This window comes from Chlamydotis macqueenii, chromosome 12 (genome assembly GCF_036417535.1).
Source record: "Chlamydotis macqueenii isolate bChlMac1 chromosome 12, bChlMac1.mat, whole genome shotgun sequence".
NCBI lineage: Eukaryota > Metazoa > Chordata > Aves > Otidiformes > Otididae > Chlamydotis > Chlamydotis macqueenii.
The window spans coordinates 4107743-4132745 of NC_141567.1; the positions used below are offsets into that span (position 1 = coordinate 4107743).

The following is a 25003-nucleotide window of genomic DNA, read 5'->3' on the forward strand; positions in this document are numbered from 1 at the left end:
ATTGACCATTGAGTCAAACCTAGTTGTCAAAACTTCAGCTTATGATTTCATCTGAAGCTAATGGATTTTTACCCCTGCACAGACACACCTATGATTACGGGCTATGTTTAGATTTGTAAGAATTCACCAGCACACAGCGTCATCATTTTCCCCAGCACACAGCTTCACTGGGGGAGGGGTGGAGACATCCTTCACACTATAAACATTTGCCAACTTTCAAAAGGAAGATATGAATCAAAACAAGCTTACCCTGTACTTCTACCCAGCAGTACTCTTAACATGTTACATCAACCAATACTTGTGGAGATTCCTCCTTCTAGCTTCTTGTAGATTTTCCTTCCTTTTGGTCTACCACCAATAAATAAATTTAATTTTGATGGCAATATCTGATTAATAACTTTAGCAAGCCTTTACAGACAGTAGGCACTCCCCTTTGTATGTATTGCTTAAAAAAAACACAAACCCTTTAGGACTCCACATCAGAAAAGCTAAAAATCTTAAGACTATCATAAATGTACAGTTCAGGAACAGATAAGCACGCAGGAGCTAGGTCTGTTGCCTAGGAGTGCAGCATCTAGAAAGCAGCAATGCACCGAGCTTTGATTTAAACAGAATAAATAAGATTTCTGCTCTCTCATTTTAATGCTGCCAAGTCAGACAATTTGCATTATCGGCAAGATGTCCGTTTGGGCATGGAAAGAAGAAATACTTCGTCTATCTAGTGAATCCTCAGACTCAAAATCTCCTTTTATTCAAACGGGTGCCCTTGCCTAACTCTTTCAGAACATTGAACTGAAGTCAAAATATTCCCAAGAGTACTTCCATATGGAAGTGAGATAGCTCTGAAGCCTCACTGTTCTTTTCTGGAATGAGTCCAAGTTTGCTTCAGTGAAGCTGCTCACCCCATACAGCTGGAAGAATGGCATTGAAGAGAAGGGGAAGACCCCAAAAGCAGGGGAAAAAGCATTATGGAGGACAGTAGCACACAGAGTTAATAAGTTTATCTGTAGGGAGTTTCATCTGCAGCATTTTATGCCATAAAGCACAGAACAAAGACATGGATATGGCTTTTTAAGTTCAGTAGATTCAAAGAGATATTAAAAAGAAACTGGTACTCATTCAATTTTAAGGATTTCACCTTAAGGGAAGGTCTTTCAAGGATACACATGGTATTCTTTGGCCTTCTGAAAGCAAAATCAATTACGCACAAGACTCAGTTCTCGTAACAAAAATTACATGAGGAAAAGCAAGATAAATCATGAAACTGAAATTAATAAATATTTGTGAATAGCACCCACAAACCCACTACAAACAAATGGCAGCTGAGATGTGAGTTTTCACTGGTGGTTCTGCAGCGTCTCAGATCTAGGCTGCTACGGAAAAACAAAACGGAAATTCTGAAGGGACCTTATTGCTTTTGTAGGCTATTAATTCAGGAGCTTGGGCAAGAAAATTCTTGTTATTTTTAAACACTTAGAAAGACCAACCATAGCTTCCAGCACAATTATATTCTGCAGGGCTAGGAAACAGTATGTGTGCTAAGGTATGTAACTCTGAGTGCACAATATCATTTTGCTTTATGGAATAATTTCAGTTCTTTTTTATGTTTAAGACAATTTAATGCTGCTTTACTATGGGTGTCCCTGAAGTACTCAAAAGCAAATCCACTGGGCTTCCTTGTAATTCTTCTGCAAAGGCAGTATCCACCACAACTTGATAGAAACTATCTTCAATCTTTGAAGGGGCTTATAGTCCATAATGACAGTGAGTCTAGAGAAATACTAACAAAAACCACAGTCCAGCAACCCATTATCTGGAACAAAGTATCTACATAGTCTTCTCAACAGGAAGAGGTGGAAAGAGCTAACAGCTGCAAGATGTAAAAGTTGAATCACAGCTGGGGGAGGTGGAACCCTCTGTTCCTCTGCTTTTAGCCAAGCCTCACTGGCATGACATGCGACCACTGGACCTGAAGAAAAAAGGAACTCCCAAAGCATTCACAACCCACCTGAATCTTCAAGCTTAAGGAATGCAATCATGCAACTCTGAGACTAAGTAAATCGCTTAGCAATGGGTTGTTAGAAATACGTTGTCCTATATTCAGTATTACAGCTGCGCTCTGGCACTTCAATCCAACCTAGGACATTTTTATTCATCCGGGCACATGGCTGCAGCTCAAGAAAAATCCTGCTACCGTATGCCAAATGGTATTGTGCAACTAACAGGAGACAACAAGCAAGACATCTTGCTCTTTCTGCTCAGCACAAGACACAAAAAAAAATCTTAAACAGTAAACCAACATCACACTTTCAGCAACAAACCAGCAGAGAAAGTGGTATTAAACTCTATTAGGATTTTGCACAAGAGATTATACTCCATTAAAGAGATTATCCACCTTGTAGCATCGTCTTGACAAAGGACTTATGTATGCCACTCTTCCCTGCGTATCATCTCCCAAACAGTGACCTGTTAAATCTGCAGAAGACATGTAACTGACACAATTAGCTTCTGAGTGCAGATGAGACCAAGACATTCTGACAGTATCACAGCATTGCTAAAATTTACATTTGTAGCTTTTCTTAAAGAATGCGTACCTGAGGATCTGATAGCTATTTTCAAATTTCATTTTAAAACTAATCTTTAATCATCACGGCAGCAGAAAAATGAATCGTAACAGCCTAAAAAGCAAAATACTCCCAAAATTATGGTGGATTAAAAAAAAAAAAATCCAACTGATTAGGAATTCTCAGTGCTCTCTTACACAGATATGCAGACACAATGCTGCAGCATCCCAAATTCTGCAGTTAGTTACATCTCAGTTACAAATGGAGTCTCTCCAAATAGTTTGGTAACATTTTATTTAGTCAACAGAACTCTGAAAACATTCAGAGAAATTATAACTTTTGAGAGTTTCACTCTTATTCACTTGCATAAGATCACATGCTTACAAGACACATGCACGCTAAATATATTACATGCTATCATGGTAGCAGGTCAGTTCTATACAAGCTGCTTATATTAAATTTCTCCTATAAGCGCCATGAGAGTTCAGCTCAGCTACAGCAAATGTATGAAGAGGCCTCACATTCCAAACAACCATCTGAAGGGAAAAACTATGCCAAGACAGTACTAAGTATGCCAGTGCTACTTTAACCCATTTACTATTTTAAAACACGCATATAAGCCCTGCATTTATGTTATCTATATTATGAATTTTTAAGATTCAACACTTCAAAGCTAATTGGTTTGTCTTACTCTCTTGCTACAAAAATTTAAGGAAAAGGTCACAAGATTATAGCCTGTAATATGTGACATGCAAGAGTGATGAAATGCAAAACAGTGCCTGTAAATTAACTGGGTAGGATATTCAACTACATTTGAAAAATTTTACTGGGTTATTAAACCGAATACACAATAACTACTAGAACACATTTTAAATAAGTATCATTGCATACTGTTCTAACCATTTCACAGCAGATGTTCTCTATAAAAGATACCGACATATAAAAACCCACATTGTCTCTACATATATTGACATACATAGAAATATACACACTGGCATATAAAAAGTACAAACAAATCTGAGTTGTCAAAATTAATGGAGCAGACACTGGAAATATTTTATCAGCCTCTGTCAAAATGCTTTCCTGCATCATACTACAAAAGAGGATACCACTACGGAGAATGCCCCTCTAATGGGGAAAGGAAGGCAATCTCTTTTAAAAGCTGTCTATGGGCTAACACAGGGGGATATTTCAGATGATATGTTTCATAGCTTCAGACTGTTGCCTTGGAAAAAAAGTAGAATAAAAGAGGAATAGACTTGATCACAGAAGTCAAGAGAGATTAGAAAAGGTATCTGTATTCAAGAAGAATACATAATAATCCTTTTCATAAACATAGAGGAAAGCATAACTCAAACTCGAATACTGAGCAGCAAGAGTGTAATCACAGTAAGCTTCAGCACTCAAGTTGGATACAGGGGGAATCATACTGACCTTTGTAAGTATTTAGGCAGCTAGCCCGCAGAAAAGTCCCAAACTGTTGCTACTTTAATGAAACCATATCTACAGCAGCTAGTTTAAAGTTATCGCATATACCTACTTAAGCTATAAGTGCATGTTTGCTGCATACTATAAGCACATCCTGACACCGTTCCTCTTAAGCAGAAACGGTGAGATTGCTCATGCATTACTTGGTCCTCCCTTTCCGCTGGATGAGGGACACCTGGAAACCAGACAGAACTATCAATAAATAGCTGAGCTATCCACAAGAATGATATGCTACAGGCATACCAAGAGAACAGAGAGAGGTAAAAGGTACAGGTATGCTGTAATAAATTATTGGATTTTGAGTAGATAATAAAGTAGCTCATTATTCAGAGTCAGTCCTTAATTAGCCCAACACTAACGCAGAGAACACTAGCATTTATCAAATAATACACTGACAGAAAGATACAGAAGAAAAGTACTCTAACACTTGCAATTTTAGACACTCAAAGTTTAAGCAAGCACCAAACTATCTGAAATCTACAGTACAGTCCTGATACACTGACTAGGTTCCGTTTTGACATAACTTCTGCACTAAGGGACCATGTTGGAGGCAACAAGTCAGCTCTAATATAGGAGGTTGTTTTAACGAACCAGGATACACCTGTATTTGCTACATGCAGAATATATATTCATATAGTGTCACACATGAGCACATGATTGAGATACTTTATCTGGTGGAATAGCATCACACACAGCTAACACACAGCAGTACTCTGCCCTATAGCTTTAACACCGAATCTGGGCCACCTTGGCATTTACAGGTTTCTGTGCAGCTGCTGGCAAGAATTCCCCACTCCCCAACCCAGAGGAGCACAGAAGTTGTCACTGCAAACAAAAAAAAAAAAAAAAAAAAAACCCACCAAACCTCTTCAAGAGCCACGCTTCACCTCTGCATAACTGTCAAAGACACAAGCCCAGCTGAATTATAAAGTTCCAATTGTTTACTTCAGCTAAACTTTGCATTTGACTTGTTCGTGCTCAAATATTTAAGCCATCACTTCCTCATCTGCATCAGACTTGAATCAATTTTTACATTAGTTTTTAAATTTTCTTTCCCATCTTGATGACTTGAGTTACATACCATTCTGACCTGCTATTAGCAAAGTTAGAGCATTGAAGAACAACAAAAAGTACCAGCCCATTAGAAGTATACAAGTTAATACATTTAGAGCAGTCTTACACCAGATTCCTTTCACACAGAAAAAACCCACATAACAAGAGCTACACTGATTAAAAAAAAAAAAAAAACAACACAGAAAAGTAATGAAATAACTGAACCAGTAAGCTTCAATATGAAGACAAAACGAGGAAATGGGATCAAGAAATACAAGTTGTCAACAAAAAACATGTTTTTCTTCCTTCTAATTAACACGTGTTTGCATCACTAAAAAAGCAGCTTCCAAATTTCATCACTGTAGTAAAAACTAAAGAAACAGTGTTTCTGCTGCAAACAAATAATAGTAGGGTCCTACAGAGAAAAGCTACAGTCTTACTGATCTTATGAAACATATTTTGACTAAGAACAGTAAACGCTCTACATTATTAAAAGTATTTATAAAATGCTGACCTTAGTGGACAACTTGGAATTAAATTATCTGCAACAGCTTGATGCAGTACAGATTACTCTTATTTCAGAAGCAAACCAAACCTCAACAACAACAGAAATCAAAATGTACATGATTATCAACAAAAGCACAGCGTGTATAATGTAAAACTACACAGATTCTGTTTTTAAGATTAGATAGCAATTGTTTTACTTCTCCAAAAGTGTTGGTACATAATTGGTCAGTTTTGGAGCATCTACTTTTCAAGGTGTCAGGTGGAAAAAAGGAACAAAAAAATCTGTTCACGCAACATACCCAGCTGACTGGTACGGAACTTAATTCATGAGAGCATTAGAAGACGAACCAAAAATGGAAGGGAAGATCTTAAGATAAGTAAAAAGGAGATACTTACTTAGAGTAGAATTCACGAGACTTTCTTCCTCAGGAGAAAAACACTAGAACTTAAACAGACAAATCTGACAAAAAACTCAGCATCTACCCATTGGAAAGTGAAATGAAAGCTCAAAAACCAGCAGAGAGATTGGGGAGGGGGGGGGGGAAACGATGACACGCACAGAAATACTTCTGATTTACTTGCAAATATCTCTGTCTTAAAAGAAAAAAAAGAAAAAAAAAAAAAGACCAAACAGCTGAAGTCTGACATATTCACTCTTCCAGATTCTCACATTAAAAAATCATATGCAACATAGCTTAAATTGTTTACATCACTTCATTTTAGCTCAGTCACACAGCATGCCATACCTCCTCTTGAAAATACTGTTCTGCCCTGTCACACTGACAGAGAACAGGACAAGAGACTGTTAAATTACACCTAGGCAGGAAGGCCAGGATTAAGGCATTTGCACCAGGGTCAAAAAGCAATCAACTAACTTCAAAGGCAAAGCAAGGCACCAATCTTAAATTTACCTCAATGGCAAAACACTAAAAAACGGCAAGGTCTGCCAATAAAAGTAACATTCGCTGCTAAAGCAACGGATTAGCAGGCAAGTTTTGAGGCACAGAAGTCCTCCAGTTCACAATTTAAACTTTTAATTTAACCTACAGTTACCAACTGGAGAATAGAAAACAGATGCAAAAATGCAGCACTCTCACCAGAAAATATTTTTTTATCTTCCATATTTATAAATAGCATAAGCTGATGGAAGTTACACTTGCCAGAACAAAGTCCTCAAAGCTAAGGCTTCTCACAGTCAGGCATCCATTTGATGAGATCAAAATACAACAGCGTAGGAACTACCACCATCATCATCCAATCATTATCAACACCACAAGGTCCCTTCCAACCCTAACCATTCTATGATTCTATGAAACCTCTGTCACACATACAGATCAAAATGAAACAAAATTTTTTACCTCCCTAATTTTCCCAAATTGTTAAAGGCCATTTGTGCCAAAACTTTCTTCTTAGAACAGAGGCATCAATCTAGACCACAGACACATTTTGGAACTACAAGTTTTATTGAAAGCCGCAAACTTCACTGTAGTCTAATCATCTAAATGATATATGTAAACAAAAATAAGATTTTTTTTTTTAAGGATGACTAATTTAAATTTGTCACACTATAATTACGAAGAATTTGAAGCCTACTTTTGAAGGTAGTTCATGCAGCAAAGCTCGCTAAATCAAAGACTCTTAATACGATTTCACAATACATAAAAATGACCAAACCACATTTAATAAAGAAACAAAATGGAAAAAGAATAAAAGGTGGTGGGTGCTGGCTGTCATTTGTTTTACTGGAACACATCAGTTTCGGTACTCTTCTGCTAAAGATATGAAGAAAAGCTGAAACAGGAATTCACAGCTACAAACCACACGAGACCATGTGATAAAACATACCCAGCTCAAAACGCAGGTGCATTGCCATCCACATCTCGCTAGTGAATAGTCATAACTGAACTTATTAATTCAGTTTCTCAAAGACTTAATAGATGATAAATATGACTCTTAAGACATGTTCTCTATTAAGAAACAGGTTTGCCCCTTTTAGGTACTACAATTAAAGAGCATTTTGTGACACCATGGATTTTCAAGTGGTAGAGAAAAAAATAAATGCTTTCTCTGTGCGAGTACTCTACCATGCCATTGCTTTACACAGCTACGTTACGCTAGTTTCAAGATAGCCTGCATGCATCTATCTACACGTGCCTATAACTTTAGCGCTTTACCTTTAATCTAAGGGGGGCATCTGCAGAATCCTAGCTAAACAGGCAAAAAGACTATTTTCCTGAATTTGATCTCTAATCTGAAAGACAGATCTAATTTGTAATGTTTCTCCCATTTTATGTTGTTCATTATTTTACCTTAGCAAGTCTTTCAAGTGAATGCAATATTAAGATAAGCCAGCAGAGCTGCTGTATAGGAAATATAGGTAAGGCCCATAAGCTTGTAAGAGAGAAGGGCTGGCCACACGCTAACTGGGTCGGGCATGCGGACGGTGTGTGCCTTTCTCTGCTACTCAACTACAGGCAGAGCTCCCTTCACCTTCACCCAAGTCCTGGAATTCTAGAACAGTATCTCAACCCACTGGGGCATTCTGGAAATTAAGAGTGGCAATGAAAGCGCATATCTATCATTAGACTGAACCATGAGACTTAAATATTTGTTGTAGCTCTCAAACAGAAATGTACAGTTTTGCAATAAACGATTGCAGGCATCTTCTCTAAACAATGATAATCCAATTAGGTATCACTCATTTAGACAGATACTTTACTTTAATTATGCTCAAATTGTCTCCTATTGTTAAAATAAAAAAGTTAAATAATTTAATTTAGTATGGGTATACAGCAGAAGAGAAAGAGACAAAGACTTGGATTAAAAAGCTTATGTAAATGCCAAAAAGAGAAAGAGATGGTTGCCTACACGCTCAGGAACCATTAGAATCCTTTAGCATTTTTTTGCCAAAGATGGTTTTAAGTATTTTTTTAATAGTGTTTTAGAAAGGTTTGCTAAGGCAACTTGTGTATTGACTATAACACAGCCAACATGCTGCATTATAAAGAAGACAACAGCAAGATCTGACTAATGTGTATTAAAGAAAACACATTCACTACCATGGGAACTCCACTAAAATTCACCACCATTTCAAGTAGTCTGCAGGAAGCTTTTCTGTGCTAGACTTCCTCTCCTAATAATCTCTCTACTAATACTTCTAAGACATAAACATTAATACTATAACAAGGAACAAGCACACAGGCAATGTCATCTGCTTACAGCATTTTCATCTAAATAGGTCTAACAGACACAAGGAATCATGGCAGAAAGAATACCAGGAGAAGATCTCCCTCACTTACGCCATCATTACAGCTAAGGATTTAGCTCAAACAGCGAAAGTAATTCACTGAAAACTAACTGTAAGCACAATTAATGAATGTGGGAGAAACAAGGAAAACAGGGGAAAAAAACCCAACCCCTCACATAACACAAAAACCAAGCATTACGAGAAATACACTGAATTCAGTTGAAAGCAAACTTAATCTAATCTGGTACAGAAGTTTCACCAGAACAATGTTGTTGTAGAAAACTGAACCATACCAAAATGGTGCCTATACCAAGTTTTTGGTATGTACAGATGTAACAGGAAGAGAAGGAAGTTCCACCTCCCAGCCTTCAGTTATATTGCAACTCTACCTGTATATGTAACAGCTCCAGACCAGCAAAATAAAACTAGAGTTAGTTTAAACATTAAACTACACATAGGACTTGCCAAGTTACTGCCATTTACAGGAAAAGCTCAAGAAATCTTGCAGCATACACAAGACTAATGTACAGTTAAAACTACTTTTCTGACTCCGTATGTGGAAGTAGTATATTAAATTCATCCTGGAAACAGAACTCAAATATTACCAGAATTTGTTTTTAACTACATCTTACAGAGTCCAAGTTAGTCTTTCAATGATGGTCTGCAAACTCAAATGCTACATAATAAAAGCATTTCCTACAAGATTTTTTTTCAGTGTTTGAGAGATCAGAAAATAGCGCCTAAAAACATCAATGTAGAAGTTTTATTAGACTTCAGAATGAACAGACCTATCAACTCAAAACCAGAACAGACTTCCCCGAAAAAGCTTTTTACACGTTGAAATAACTACATTTTCTGTTTAAAGTCAAGAGCAGCTAGTATTTGTGTACCTCGCATTAGCTACCAAGGATCTGAACATTTCACCAAATGGTGAAATGTTCACACTAAATGCTGAAATTATTTTTAATCAACAAAAGGCATGACAACTTGGCACTTCGTCTGGGGTTTTTACGAACTTCAGAAAAAGAGCTACTCTTCTGCAGAAATCCAAACAAAAATATGTCTTTCAGAAAACATGGAATAAATCACATCACAAGCAGCAGCCTGGATGTGCTGTATATGAAGTTCCTTCTCCTGCATAGTAACAAGAAACAAAACGTATTCTAATCCCTTGCTCAATATTGTAGCAACTACACTAACAACTAAAGCACAACCTCTTCCAAAAATACGCTTTTTAAATGGAGAGCTTACCCTTCAGAATTAAATATTTTTTGATTAATATATGCAATTGTTTCCTTGCCCAAATTTGTGTTTGGGTCTAATTTGTATTTGGATAAAACAATTACAGAAGGTAGTCAAACCCGGATACACAGTCTCAAGTAGATACATTAATGGTAGGACATTTCAAAGTGTAAAGGTCAGATCAGAAATACTCATCAGTTAGAAAGGAGGAGTTTGAAGTAAGATGAGGCTCACTCACTCCCAAGCATAAAAGTTGGTAAATCAAGCCAGACACATTAAAGCCATAAATACAAAAAAAACAACCTAGACAAAGGAACACCCAAGGAATGGAATTTTGTATCTTCATTCCACTTCACTTGTACTACTGTTGAAACAAAACAAAAACTGTTTTCTAGTTACTTTAATTGGCTGTCTCCAAAATCCTGAACGAAATATCTGTAAATCCTGACAGAGGTGGGCTGAAGCATTCATGTTCAAGAACCAGCTATATCTCAGAAAAATTCTCACCTACTCCTTCCTTCCTCCCCTGCGGGCCGAACACTGACACATCTCTGTGGGTTCACTGCATGAAAGCCAACGCCTGGGCTGGCTGTCCCTTCACTCTGCCAATATTGCTAACAGATCAGACTATTTTAAGATAAGCTAATTATGCCAGTGAAGTATCTTATAAGCTATTAAGATTAAGCAGAAGAGACCATGACGAATTAAAAGCAGTGAAGTACAGATAAGACAGAAGCAGAAATTGTGATCTCAGCTGTTTAAGATAAGAAGCCTGGAGTATTCCTCGTCAGATCGCAACTCCGAATTTTAGTCTGTACTGATCTTCTCCTGCTTCTAACAGTTGTTACAAGCACAAGAGAAACTTCGCGTGAAGAGCTGTTGCTCATTACACCTTCAGAAAATTAGTCAAAGTCAATTCACCTTAGAAGAACAACATACCAAAGTCTTTGTGGTTGCTCGAAGGCATTACCTATATGCATGCAAGACAGACAGCGGCAGAAATAATATAGATGCCTTGAAAGAAATAGATCTGAAGAAAAAATCTCAGATTTTAAGTGAGTGTGTTGCACAGAAAGTCTTCAGGAAGTTTATCTGATCATCTTCTCATTAAGACTTCACTAAAGGAATGCATGACAGAAAAGCAGTTTGAAATCTCTTTTGAGAGCCAGTCAGCCAGTATCTTCAGGAATACTGTGGTAGGTCTTAACTGAACAATTCAGCCTTAAAAATTACCATGTTGAGAAAAAAACAGGATCCAGAAGGTCCTCAATAAAACACAGGTATGAGCTTCACATGGGGGAGTGGGATTTTAGAGAAATTTATTAGTATCTCTTAAGAACAAAATAAGACACTTCCTTTCGGGGGGGGGGGGGGGAGATGGCAGAAGGGGTGCAGAGGAGATTAGACACAAGGTGTTAAAACAGAGAAATCTAAACGTTTCTTGACAAACAGGTCTTCTGACTTTCTTTGATGCAAATAAGCTCCTGTTCCCCTACCACCAGAACAAATGCACAACAGAAGCAAACTGGTGTCTGAAACTATACACAATCCTGGTCCAACGTCTGGCAAAGTAGAGCACAAGCAGTTGCAATCACAACCCGCTGAGGTTCTATTCTAAATCACAAGAATCAAACCCTGAGTACAAACGCTGCAGAGTCAATTCCCTGCACAAAATCCCCAAATCATTACAGAATTCTGCAAACAGCCTTCTGACCAGACTCTCTGGGTCTACACAACTATCTTCCCATGTACTTACAATCAGGCATCATCAAAATGAAGATCCATTTAAGATTAACTTTATTCTGCTGAACAAATGAATCGCAGCCTAATACAACATTCAGATTAAATCAAATAAAATATGCTAAAAGGAAAGCAAGTTAAGAAACTGCATGCAAAGTTTTAAATCATCCTACACCTTTAAGAGTTATTTACATAAAATTAAATAAAAACACGTAAGAAAATAACATGGTTTACTGATGTAAGATTAGGGTATTATCAATGATGGCACTAAAATCTTGAAGACAGAACTATTACACACAGCTTTCTAAACCTGCTTTTCTAATAAAATGAGGTTTACGCGATCACAGTCTATTCTCCCTCATTAACAGCTTGTGAATTAATTGGCCAGTTGCAACCAAGTGCAAAAGTAAAAGTACCAATTATTTTTAAGACTTAATAAAAATTGCTGTGGAATTTTTGACCTGCGGTGACACGCAGCCCCCAAGCGAAGCACCTGATCTGCAGGGAGCAGAGAGGCAGCAGGTTCTGTTGGACCACCCAGGCGGTCAGCAGGCACCGTACCCAGACTGGCCACAGCCAGCAGGCCATTTAAGATACTAAAGAACTTCAGAGAAACATACTCTATAGAAAGGATACTCTCAAAGATCAGGGAGTAACAGAAGAGTTGAAAAATAAGGGAAATGGAAGTTCTGTAAGTTTTATTACTCACAAAACCACTGCTTCACTATTACTGTTCAGACTAATTTTGAATTTACTTCCACCATTTCTACATCATATTTTAATATCATAAATAAAATGGGCTATTCTACATAGAATAAAGATTTTCATATAGTCTTTGTTCTTCCCTATACCATGCTTCACTTGCTCTTCAGCAACCCAGCCATAAAGCTGGAATCCTTTTAGCTCAATGCAATCACACTGGTTATGCTTGCCTAGAGCCAATATTAACAGGACAGTCTACAGGTCCTTTAATGACTTCCACCTCCTCTTAGAGGAAAGTTAGAAAGTGAAAAGAAAAAAAAAAAAATGGCACCAAAATCCAATAGCACCCACTAGCAACATCAAGTTGGTTGTAGCCGAAAGCATTTTCTTCAGTCCTGCAACCAGATCTGATGGTTACGCTCATTCAGAAGCTCAACCAGGACCCCAAATGCTGCACAAGCATGTCTGGATCACCAGAGGGTGCTGCAGGGGCTCATAACATGACTACACAGTAGATTTGGGCTTGGATCACAACCTAACAATGGGCAAGTTCTTTTCTCACTTTTTTTTTTTTTTAAAGAAGTTTTTACTCGGGTTTCCCAGCAGTCGTAACATTTCCATCCCCTCTCCAATCACCTCTTCCGAAGTGAATGATTCTGTTATTTTCTGACAGACCCTGGTGCAAGTTTTATATAAGCACCTTGTGCTAATACACTAATTATTGTAAACACACACGTACTTGACAAAAACAGGGTTCATGGACTACTTCTAGGTCATCCTCAAAAGATAACTACAAAAACAAGTACATCACCACGAGGCTCAACTTGACAGTACAGGAGTCCATCTTCTCAGCAAAAACATATGGAGAATCTACAAATAGAGAAAAAAGACTGCAAGCCACTGAACTAAAGAAGACTCAAATGTAGGGCATGCTAAAAGTATCTGCAGAAAGATTTACTGAAAAGCAGCTAGTGGGATAACTGTAGGCTATCAGGTTACATTTCATCTTACTGTGAATATAAGCCTCCTATATAGATAAGCCTGTAAAAAACAATTCAACTAGCAGTCACTAAGAGCTTGAAACTTTCAACTCTCTCATAACCCTATTTCATCTCCTGAACAAATCTTTAACCTTTTAAAGTACCTATTTCGCAAAAAGCATCTAAATGAGTCCAGCATTCAGGAACATTAATCACTTACATTTTAAAACCCAGAACTTTCAATCATTTGAGCACCACATTTTACTAGTTCCTTGAAGCTACTGACTTAACAGTGATTAACAGAAACATCCACCAATAGCTTTTTTTTAAAGGAACAAAATATTTGACAATTACGATAACTCTTGTTGCTTCCCCCCTCTCCTCAAATTTCAACTCATATTAAACCCATGGCAAAGTCTGGGGGATTTTTTTTATTTATCTGTGTCCTTCATTGAGAACAAGTGTTCTGTATTTCTAACTGACTTTGTAATATAGGTTTAGTAAAATAAAATATTTTTAAAATTTCAATTAATTCAATTGATGGTTTCCTATTACCTTTTTGATGGCTATTCAGGTTAGCAGTTTCCGTATTGGTGACAAGGAAAACAACAAGCAACTACTTAAAACTGAAAATCATTATTTGATATTCAACAATATTATTACATGCTCTACACACTCCTTTTTAGAGTACGTGTTACTAACTAGAGCTTCTATAAATATACCTATATTCCACATCTCCAATATCCAGTGAATACCTGCCTCCACCTACTGATCACATCTCTCTTCAGCCATGCAGGATTTTGTCTCCTTCCCCTGAAGGAGTTCTAATTTAGTGCTTCCTAACAGCAACCATTAATACCTTTACTGCTGGCACTTTTTTCATAGTCAAGCCAAACATCTCTTAAAGCCAAGATCTTTGTATGTGTTTCAGTGACAGAAAGTTAAGACATCACCATTTGGAATGCTAGGAACAAAGATAAGGAGAACAACAAGAGGACAAAACAAACAAACAAAAAACCCAACACCACACAAACCACAAAAACCCAACACTCCAAAAGAAACACAGGATGATATCAAGGAAGTCTCTCAGAGGAAATCCTTCCTCTGCACTCGTAAGCTTCAAATCCCAAAAGCCAAGTAGCCAAGCTAATACATGTATTATCAAACCCAGACTAACAGACATAATTTGACAGCCTATAGGCTCAAAAATTTTAGCAGAAAGTGCTTTTCACTTGATGCGTACAGAAAGGAAACTGTTATCTCTTGCCACCTCTTTTACCCTGAAACCAATAGGTTTCTGAACATAAATTTAAGTCACCTGAATTGCAATTAAAGCCTTGCATCAATATTTTAACAGCTTCAAGGAAAAATAAAAGCATTTAGTTACAAAAAAACTTAAATTACCCTCACTGCATGACAACATAATACAAGCACAGTGATGATGGAACATCCCATTTTCTCAAATATTCTCAGAAGACTCAGTGCTTTGAAAGCTCACACTTGAAAAAGCAACATTTTTGAGCTGCTATATACACCAACTTATTAGCAGTCATTCTTGTCAGCTTACAGTTTTTAAAACAGGATGCATGCAGTCATATCAGGAAGAGGGCAGTTGCTGTGAAAGAATGATACCAAAAACAAGATGTCCTTAACGTTGATAGCCTCACACAATGTTTCTGAGCTATACTATACAAGTTTTCCACAACAGTAAGATGGTCAATTAAGAATAATTCAAAGCATCAGGAGAAAGATGCCCACTTAATATTACTTGAACTTTTTTGATAACTGAGGAAAAAAAAAGAAAAAAAAAGTTCTCCCTCAGCCTTCCAGACTCAAGTATTGTAGATTTTGTGAGATACAGGGGGAAAAGTCACCTTATCCTGACACCTTTCCAAGGTTTCTTTAATGGATGCTGCCAAGGCAAGTCTGTTTTGCCCTGTATGACCCTTTTTCGTACGTGTGTGGTATATTTGCGAGTCTCTCAATGTTCTGGTACTTGCTCACTCTCTTCTAGCTGTTTGTAATTCTTCCATATCCCATCTTTTTACACTTAAAATACCTTCTTAAGCATCATAAGGGTCACCAAAATTATCTCCTCTGAATTCTCTCTCTCTCAACTCTGTATGCCTGTATCTTCACAAAAGAAATGTTAAACAGCATAGCCACAGCACAGCTCAGTTATAAATGTGCTTACACAACTATATAGCTAAAAGTTTAATAATTGATCCCCCTTGACCTTCCAAACATTATAAGTGATCATAGAAAAATGCAAGATCAGGTCTGTGTATATTGGTACAGCACTCAATACTGGTACTGACCACAGCTTGCAAGTACTACTGCAGGTATCAAGATGACATATCCGCTTTACATATTCTCACAGGTCTATGGTTAGCTTTCAAACAATAAAAATAACATTAGTCCAATCCATCCAATCCTAAATTACAAGGTTGAAAGCAATCCGGTTTTCAAATGAAGCTGAGTTTCAAAAACACTTCAAAGGATTTTAAGTAAATGGAAAAAAAAAAAAATCCTTCTTCCCCTCCATTATCATCATAAAAGTATCACAAGCACAAGGGCATCTGTTCTACACCCCATCCTTTTAGGTGGTCTCCGACTACCACAGTGATGAAGGCAAACACTAGTTATTTAGGTATTAAAAATAAATTTAAAAATAAATAAATAAAAAAAGGAAAAGATGCTTTGTCATCAATGCAAGCACCTTTCCACAGCTATGCTTGGCTGCTAAGTCCTAACACTTACTTTTAAAGTTAGTATACTTAAAATAGACATGCAACAATACTACGTAACTGCTAGTGAAATCCAGCTGAGCACAAAGCAGTACAGAAGCACTTTTAAGTCTCTAGGCTGACCCATAAGGACTTGGGCAGAATTCAAAAGCTCTTCAGGGACAGAGACAAATATAACTGGGAGACCTACCTAATTAAGCATCACTAACATTTTGAATATAAATTAGTTAATCCCCTGAAAAATAATTCAATTAATCACACTCTTATTAAGGGGGATGTATTTTCTTCTCATCATATAGGTACGCTTGTACTGTTGCGACACATGGGGAATAAAAATCATAGTACTTTCTTAGAAAAGGTTCTGTATTCCCCTGCATCAAAAATTTGTAAAAAGACCACTCACAAAATTTAGCTGTCTTTGCTGCCTAATTCTTCGCTGCAGCCTCAGATTAAGGACAAAAGGAGAAAGGAAGATTACCACACAAGTCATTTAAAATACTCCAAATCAGTGACTGTTTTGGCGGGGGGGATTGAAATCTCAGGAATAGAGTTTTTTTGCAATATATTAATTCCTCTTTAGTGTCACATGGAAATGAGAGTACACAGTACAGGGTTTATGTTCCTAAAGGAAAACACATTTGAGTTAAGGATAAAGAAATCTAGAAAAATTCTCACAGAACCGTTAAACAGAAGTCTAAACAATACAGCTGATAAACAAAAATAGAGAGTCCTTTAACGTGGAAGACAAAAAATCCCCTCCTTTCAACTCCATAAGCAATAACTCGAAAGATGAAGTATTAAAATAAGAAGGAATCATATGAGGGGGGTTTTAAGAGGTAGAAATCTAGATCAGATGCTTAGTTTAAAATAAACAAAGCAAACTATGTTACTGCAGGCTATGAACTTAACCCTCCACGGCATTATTTATTAGGTGGTGTTCTACCACAGAATGCATGCTGGGGGAAAGCAGCTGTCACATCACGCAGTTCAAGTCTGGGTTTAACTCTTAGTAATATTACTTCGTTCATTCATTAGATACTGTATCAATCACCAAACCTGTACTTTGATTAGCTGTCAAAAAAAGTTCCTGAAGTCTTTTTACAGGAAAGTCAACAAAATTAACTTGAGGGAGGGAAAATAAATAAATAAAAAATAAAAAAAAAAAGAGAAAGAATGTCTTGCTGTAATCTTACAGACTTCATAAGACACCAAAACCACTTTGTAAACATCCAGGGAAAAAGCCAGCTATATTTAGTTAGTTCAGGATCTGACTGCACCTTTGGAGGCTGAATTCATTTCACACAATAGGGCAAAGAGTTAAACTAAAGCCACATTCAGTATCCCTTCAGTAACACAGCAGCTACTGCAGTCAAATAATTATTGCACTAGCCTTTCAAGACAAGCAGTAAAGCATACAAGAGAAAAAAGGGATGGCGCATTTATCTTCCCTGCTTACTCTACCAGAGCTGAAGGAATCAAATCTGAACATAAGACAACAGGCACCAAAATTCACCCATACTAGTCACAGGCAGAGATTCTGACTTCTGTTCCATTTGATCTACTGAAGAACACATAATTACACATGTGAAAGAATATATTTCAAACTCAAAAAATGTTAAAACTTCAATAAAGCCACTTCGCACATTAAGAAGTTACACAGCATATATGTTGCCACATGACGTTCAAATTAATTCCAAGTGAGTTTTGTTTCAATGAGAAGGAAAAGTATTTCCCAGGGTTTTGCACACATTATCAGGCTGCTGTCATGGCTGAATAGGCCCAAAGCCTAAGTTTTATGCAGAGTATTTAATCCTGTGGTCCTTAAAAATGAAAATTAAGAATCTGGTGAGGCGAATAAAACAAGACAATGTTAATTTTCAGAAAATATATTTTTAAAATATTAACCTGAAACACAGACATGCCTCATGCAAGGCATAATAAACTATGGTTACTACAAATCAAAGGTATTTCTTATTTAGGAAAAAAAAAAAAACTTAGTTCCCAAACTAATACAGATTTGCACATTACACAGCGTTATACTACACTACTTTTACTACTGTTAAAGAATTAATCAGCTGAGTTTTGTTACGCACAGCATGACTGAGAGCAGGCAAGGTAGCTCGGCATTGTTCAGGGACTTGTGCCATGCCTCTGCTCTCTCTGAAGTAGCACTTGGGCCCAGAATACACAGAATGACATCAACCAGTTATCTGAGAAACTTGGCTAACATTCTAAAATAAACCCTGTAAAAGCTTTGCTGCCCACATTAACCAGTTTAAGGTAAACCACATGCACTTCAGCTCAAATAAAGTTTCTAAATAAGATAGGTCTTCTGTCATAGTAAGCCATTTTATTTTCTAGAATTATTTCCAGTTTTAATTCAGCCAAGTCCTTCTCATCTTACTAGTCCAACATGACTCAATCCAGTAGGTCAATTTACCTAGCTTCATAAAATTCCGAGTTCCCTTATTTCTTCATCCCGTTTCGCAGTGAAACAAACTAAAGCTATGTGAAATTAAAGAATTCTAATTTCAGATATCTATGCACATGCAAAGCATTCCATGGGCCCACTCATTTATAGAGTTGAAATGTAACCATATTGGTTTAAATACACACTTTAAAAATGGAGCAAAACAAGCATATATACAAGCTAAAGGCTAATATACTTCTACTGTAGCTTACAGTCTGCAAACTCCTTCTCACAAATAAATCATTAGAAATGCCAGAATATTAAGACTGGTTTCGATGAGTTGCACCGGCAGAGAGAGAGACTGCCATCTACGCTAAAATTGTTCTGAAGTAGATCCCGTCCCTCTCATTGAGGGATTCTTCTCATTTAGCGACTATACTCCTCTACTACTACTGGTGGAGTACGTCAGCTACAGATTTAGAAAAGAATTAGGTAGGAGAAAAATAACTAACCAGGGCACTGGGTTATTTTCCTTCCTAAACTCCAAACTGAATGCCCTCAATCAAACAAGGCTCATCTCCAACTGGCCAGCACTGTTATAATCCCTTAACATCAAGACAAATTGTTCCATTCTCTCATTTTTGTTTTGCCAGCTAAACAAGGAGAGAATTTTAAAATATCATTATGTAATTATGCCCTTTAGCGATCAAGAGTGTTAAAATTACATCATTTATTACAATTCTTCTAAATTATGTAATTGAAAGACATGTCATTATGCACATATTGTAGCACCTAAATTAAAAAAAAAAAGTTTAAAAGAGGAACCTCACACTTCTCCCCCAAATGCAAATCACTTGTTAGAGAAGAGGGAAAAAAAACCAAAGACTATGTTCCTACGTGTAAGAGATAAACATTTTAAATAATTTTTAAAACAGACAGAATATATTATTGGAATGCTGCTCTGACACTTTCTGTGCAGGCCGTTTAAACACTAGCTAGCAATAACAAGACAATAAAAATATCAATCAAAATACAGACAGCTAGTTCCTAAAAATGAAAAAAGACTTGTATAAGGGACAACTATGTGCAGACAATTAAGATAATTAAGTTGGCTTGTAGCCTTCCTTATGCTACATAAAAACTTACTAGACTGTGAAAAAGATTTAAAATAAATATTGTCTATATTATCAATTCCATACCAAACCACATTTTTTCCTTATTTCTGTCTACAAATTATTCTTTTTTGTTGCTCCTTTGTACTTCCCAGAACCCCTTTCACCCACTCACTGTTCAGAATAAATTTAGTCTTTTATGACTATGGGACACAATGGTTTTACACCTAACTCTAAAAACCACCTCTTCTTCAACTGTCTTTCTTCCTCTATAAAACTCCAGTTTCTCAACTCTGAAATTAATCACCTGTCAAACAAGTCACTATGGTTTAGATTTCCTAAGCAATTCCATTCTCTTCACCACCTAGCATTTCAAAAGCAGGTAAAAATTTATGGGAAAACACAGCTCCATAAACTCAAAGAATTTACTGTCTTTTCAGTCAGGAACAAAACGGTCGCTTTCCTTATCCTCACGACTTCTGCACAGAGCTGGTGACCACAAAACCCTGCTTCCAACACACCACAGCTGTACCTTCAATCTTTTCCTCCTCTGGACAAAAACATCCTTCAGTTTACACATTAGCGAGCAGTTTTCTCCTCCCATTCGCAACACACCTTGACAACTACCCGGTCAGTTTCTGCCTTCACCTCCTCCCTCCCCGACCCTCGGCCGTTTTCCCCAGCGCACGCCACGGACAGGCTCCTAGGAGGGGTTGTTTTTTGTGTTTTTTTTTTTTCGTTTGTTTGTTGATGTTGCTTACCCAACGTGGCCGCCGAGAAGCAGGACAAAAGGTACTTTTCCTCCCCGCCTTTCCAGACACGGGCGCTCACCTCGAGGCCAAGGCGATCTTACCTCGGGGCTCCCCGAGCGCCAGGGCCTCGCCCCCCACCCTCTCTCCCTGCCGCACCAGCCCCGGGCAGAGCCGGCCGGCCTGGTCCCTCCGTGCCCATCCTCTCTCCCGGCGAGGGCTGCAGGAAGTTCTCGGAGAGGCCCCGGGCCGCGGGGAACTCGCCCACCACCCGCGGGACCCCGCCGCCCCCGTCCGCGCCCCTCCCCCGCCCGCCCCCCGCACCAACTTCCCCGCCGGCACCCCCCGCTCCGCTCCGCACGGCAAGGGGATGGCGGGGAAGGGTGGTGGGGGGACAATCCCCCTCCTTCTCCCCTCACCTCCGGCCGCCCCCCCCGCACCCCTCAGCCACTGCCCCCGCCCGCCACCCGCTGCCCCTGCCTCCGACCCCGCTCGCTCGCCTCCGACCCTCGCCACCGTCCGGAGCCGCCCAGGCTCAGGCAACGCTCCCCCGCCCTCCCGCTCGCCCCCAAAAGCGGGGACCCCCCGAACCCCCTCGCCCCGCTCACTCACCCGCCCGCGTCCCCTCGCTCCCCGCCACCGCTCCTGCCTCCTCCCCGCTGAGGCGCCTCAGGAGACACTGACACCGGCGCACGGATACCCGCTGGGGGCTATTTTTGGGAAACAAGGCCCAATCGGGGCCGGAACTACTTCCTCTGTCACACTCTCTCTCCTCAGGCGGCGCAGCCGTCTCCCAAGAATATCCTTCCGCCCTTTTCTCCTGGCAGCTGGGATGTCGCTGAGGGCGCTCAGCCGAGCCAGGCAGGGCCGGGGCGAGGAGGGCAGCGTGGGGAAACACGAGGTGAACCTGCGCCCGGCGCGGTTTGAAGAGCCAGCATCGGCGGATTATTTTGTTTTACCATAGGGAGCGGCCGGGTCTACATTCTTCACCGCCGACCCAATCCTGCGACGCCGCGAGCCGATAGGGCAGCGCGCCGGAGTGAAGGGGCGGCAGCGCCAATCACAGCGCCAGCAAGGAACATGGGCGCCCGCCAACCAGCGAGTAGTTGGTGGGCGGGGCACAATGAAACGTGGAGGCCTTGAGTGACAGGGGGGCGCTCAATCAGAGAGATGACGAGGGAAGCGGCAGCCAATCAAAGCCAAGCACGCGCGGGCCTACTGCGAAGGAGAGGCGCTTGGCCGTGCCCCCTCCTCCCCAACCTTGACGGCAGCGCATGCGTATAAGGCTCCGTCGCTTCGCCTCCAGTGACGCACGTAGGCAGGCCCGTCCCACCACGGAGCCGCGCATGCGCCCAGGCGCTTCCCCCTCGGTAGGGCCGCGCCGCTGCGGCGACGTGCGGAGGGGTTGCCGGGGGCAACCGCTGCGGCGGGGCCTGCGGACGGCCCCTGCCCGCCCCAGCCGGTCACTACGCCCTTCCCGCACCTTCAGGGCCCCGCAGCCCCCTACCACAGCCCGCTGTCTTCCTCAGGAGAAACCCGAGGGGGACAGGCCCGCTCCTGCCGCGCAGACAGCAGAGCTGCTTCCCCCCGCTCTCCTCTCTCCAGCAAGGCAGAGTTAATTAACTCCTAGAGTTAATTAAAACAAGCCTCAGTCAGTGGTCCGTCATCCTCTTGCAAGGTCTGATTGCTGGAGGATGCAGCAGGAGAGCAACACCAGTTACCATCTGCGAACAGGCTGGCTCCCTCTGTCACCATCACAGAAACCACCACCGCCTCCCCAGTTCTCTTTTCTGACTGGCTTTCTGTGAAAATCACTGCTCTGTGAGGACATGAGCTCTGTCTTCACTCTCAGGCTGAGGTGACAGCCCACCTCAGTTCCTCCTCCATCCATCTCCACCTCACGTTATCTCTGCCAGAGTTCCCATTAATTTTGCTTTAAGTAGAAAAGACTACCGGGGAATACATAATAAAAGACATAAAATTGGCGCCTTTCTCCTTCACAGAAGGCAGCAGCTGAAGAATGACCCAAAAATAAAATTTTGATGACAAAAAGATACTTGCCAAAAATCATCTGCGCTCTACAGCTTTTACAGATTTATCCTGCAAGATACCCGCAGCCTCGGAGTGAAATGATGGGAGCCGTTTCAAAGCGCCAAATCCCTGATGGAGAGTGCACATCTCTGCTTCAGGACACGAGAATCAAAGGTGCTTTCTCTGGAAAATAGAAATCAGAGGGTGATGTTCTTTCTCTTTGAGAGACTATATCATTAAATGAGTACCAAAAATGGTACAGAAAATGGTCAGAAAATAGGATGCAAGAAGTGATGACAGAAACACCCAACTCGCCGTGTGATAACCACACCACTGGAAGCAAAAAGGCAGATCGTCCAAGATCATTCCCGAGCAATGAATGTGAATTTCTGTTGTCTGTTTCCAAACATTTAGCTCAAATGGAAGCAGTAATTCACCGCTCGCAGACATTTTGAAGTTCAGGATTTATAATGTACAGTTCACTTGGGATTTAAATATATGGCTCAGTAAATAAGTTGAACAGCTTCGGAACCATCCACCTTTCTTTCAAAACAGAAGAGTTTGAGTATGTAGAATATGTACTCTACATGAGAGTACATTTAAGTACAAGAGTACGTACTTCTTACTGTGGCTCTAGGAAAAAGCTACTAAGAGGTGTGAAAGAGACAAAGAAATAACAGAATACAAATAATTGCCATCTACTATCATATTTCCAAGCTGATTGTTACTGAACTATCAGGAAGAGATTTAAATATTTACAGTTTTCTTAGAATTCTCAACATGAACAGTCCAAATGTCATTGATTTTTACATGAATATAGTTTATTCTCTTGTTCCTCACTATCATCCATAATATCTGTGAGATCTATTACTAGAAACTAATGATTAATATGGTGAAATCCTCTTAGGACAGCAATATGCTGAAATATGTTAGATAAAATCCTGAATTCTTTATTTAGGTTACAAAAGTCAGTGGGAAGACACCGAAGCAAGGCCTGAGCAAGGACTTCTAGATATACTAATTAATTATTTTCAGTGTGTAATCATATTATTCTAAGCTCACAGAAACAGAAGCCAAATTATAAATAATTGGTTCTAATCTGTCCATTTCAGTGGCGCTACAGGAATAAGCATAGCATGTGTTGCTCAAGCGATTTCTATGCATGCTTTGCCAACAGTGGTTCAGGGGTACAGAGCAGCGTCTTTCCCACTGAAATGCATTCCTCCCTCAATTGAAACACTGCCCCATCTAACAATGGAGAAAAGGAAGTGCAAAACACGGCATCTGATTGAAATTACAGATGTTGTTTTCCATACGCGGTGGTGTGCTGCTACATCTGCTTCTGCAGCCCCCTCTTGGGACTGCTAGTGAAAGAGAATGGGTGGCGGGGAAGTCACAGATGTTTTCACATGTCACAATAGCATCAATGAAAAATACCACCCCTTCGGGCAACACGAATAAAATCACAGAAGAATTTACGTATCATGATGACTAAAATCACCGCATGACCTGATGGCCACGTTCTGCATCAGGTTTAATTTCCAGTACAACCGCAAAGGCCAAATGCACCTGGGTAATCCAAAGGATGCAAAGCTTTAGGTGATTATGAAAAATTCACACTACAGAGAAAAAAAAAATTATGATCTTTGTAAGACCGTAGAAGCGGCAACATAACAAAGCCCCAGAGAACATCACACTTGAGTGTCAATCTGACAAGTGAAAAATTATCACAGGCATCTGCTAGGATCACTCTTGAGATATAAGAGAACAACCGCTGAACGCATTTCTGCCAGTCTTACGTGCTACACAGACTAAAAAGAACCACTTGAAATCTCTTCCCTTGGCCAAATAGCAGGCAGTGTAATTTCCATGATATCCAAGGAGAAATAAACTCAGAGAAACAGCAAATATAAAGGAAAAAAGAGACACTTTTAATTTTAACTAAATAGCCTCACAGTTGAATTGAGTCATCATCCAGCAGCTTTCCCTTGTATCTCTGTTCCAGTGTATTTCCACCCCCCCAGTGAAGGTATTTTGGAGGCACTACCACCAAAACCATACCTCCACTAGCGTTCAACTGACATTTTAGGACCTTCCTACAAAACACTGCAGAGGTGTACCATGGCTATTTCTCAGGCCTCCCTTCAAATGTCCCTGATATTCCAGAAATCTTTTTCATCTTGCGTCCTGGAGAAAAATTCTTAGTCTGTTGCTTCTAAAGGTGAACTTTGTGTAAAACCAAAATGCAGGACATGTAAAATGACAGAGAAGAGGAGTAAGGGATGTTATGTAGCTTTTGCATATTTGCCAAACAATTAAGTTATCCTTCGTAGGGACGGAGGGTCGAAGAACAAGCTTTTAAGAATAAGGTTTCTTAAAATCACAGGCCAGATTAATTCCTAACATTGTTTCACTTACAATGGTGGAAGTA

At 39.6% G+C, this 25003-nt stretch overlaps 1 protein-coding gene across 7 annotated transcripts in view; it reads right to left on the bottom strand.

Moving 5' to 3' along the window:
• Positions 1-21501, bottom strand: part of MEF2A (myocyte enhancer factor 2A) — an 89537-nt gene extending 68036 nt beyond the window's left edge. For 2 of the 7 annotated variants that reach the window (XM_086757317.1, XM_086757320.1), the window contains exon 1: positions 21154-21499. The gene's annotated coding sequence lies outside the window, so the exon portion shown is untranslated. Of the gene's footprint in view, positions 1-4718; positions 4736-20553; positions 20799-21153 lie in introns of those variants that run through there. The other 5 variants (XM_086757321.1, XM_086757322.1, XM_086757323.1 and 2 more) reach the window with 4 other exon arrangements.
• Positions 21502-25003: the final 3502 nt, after the last annotated feature.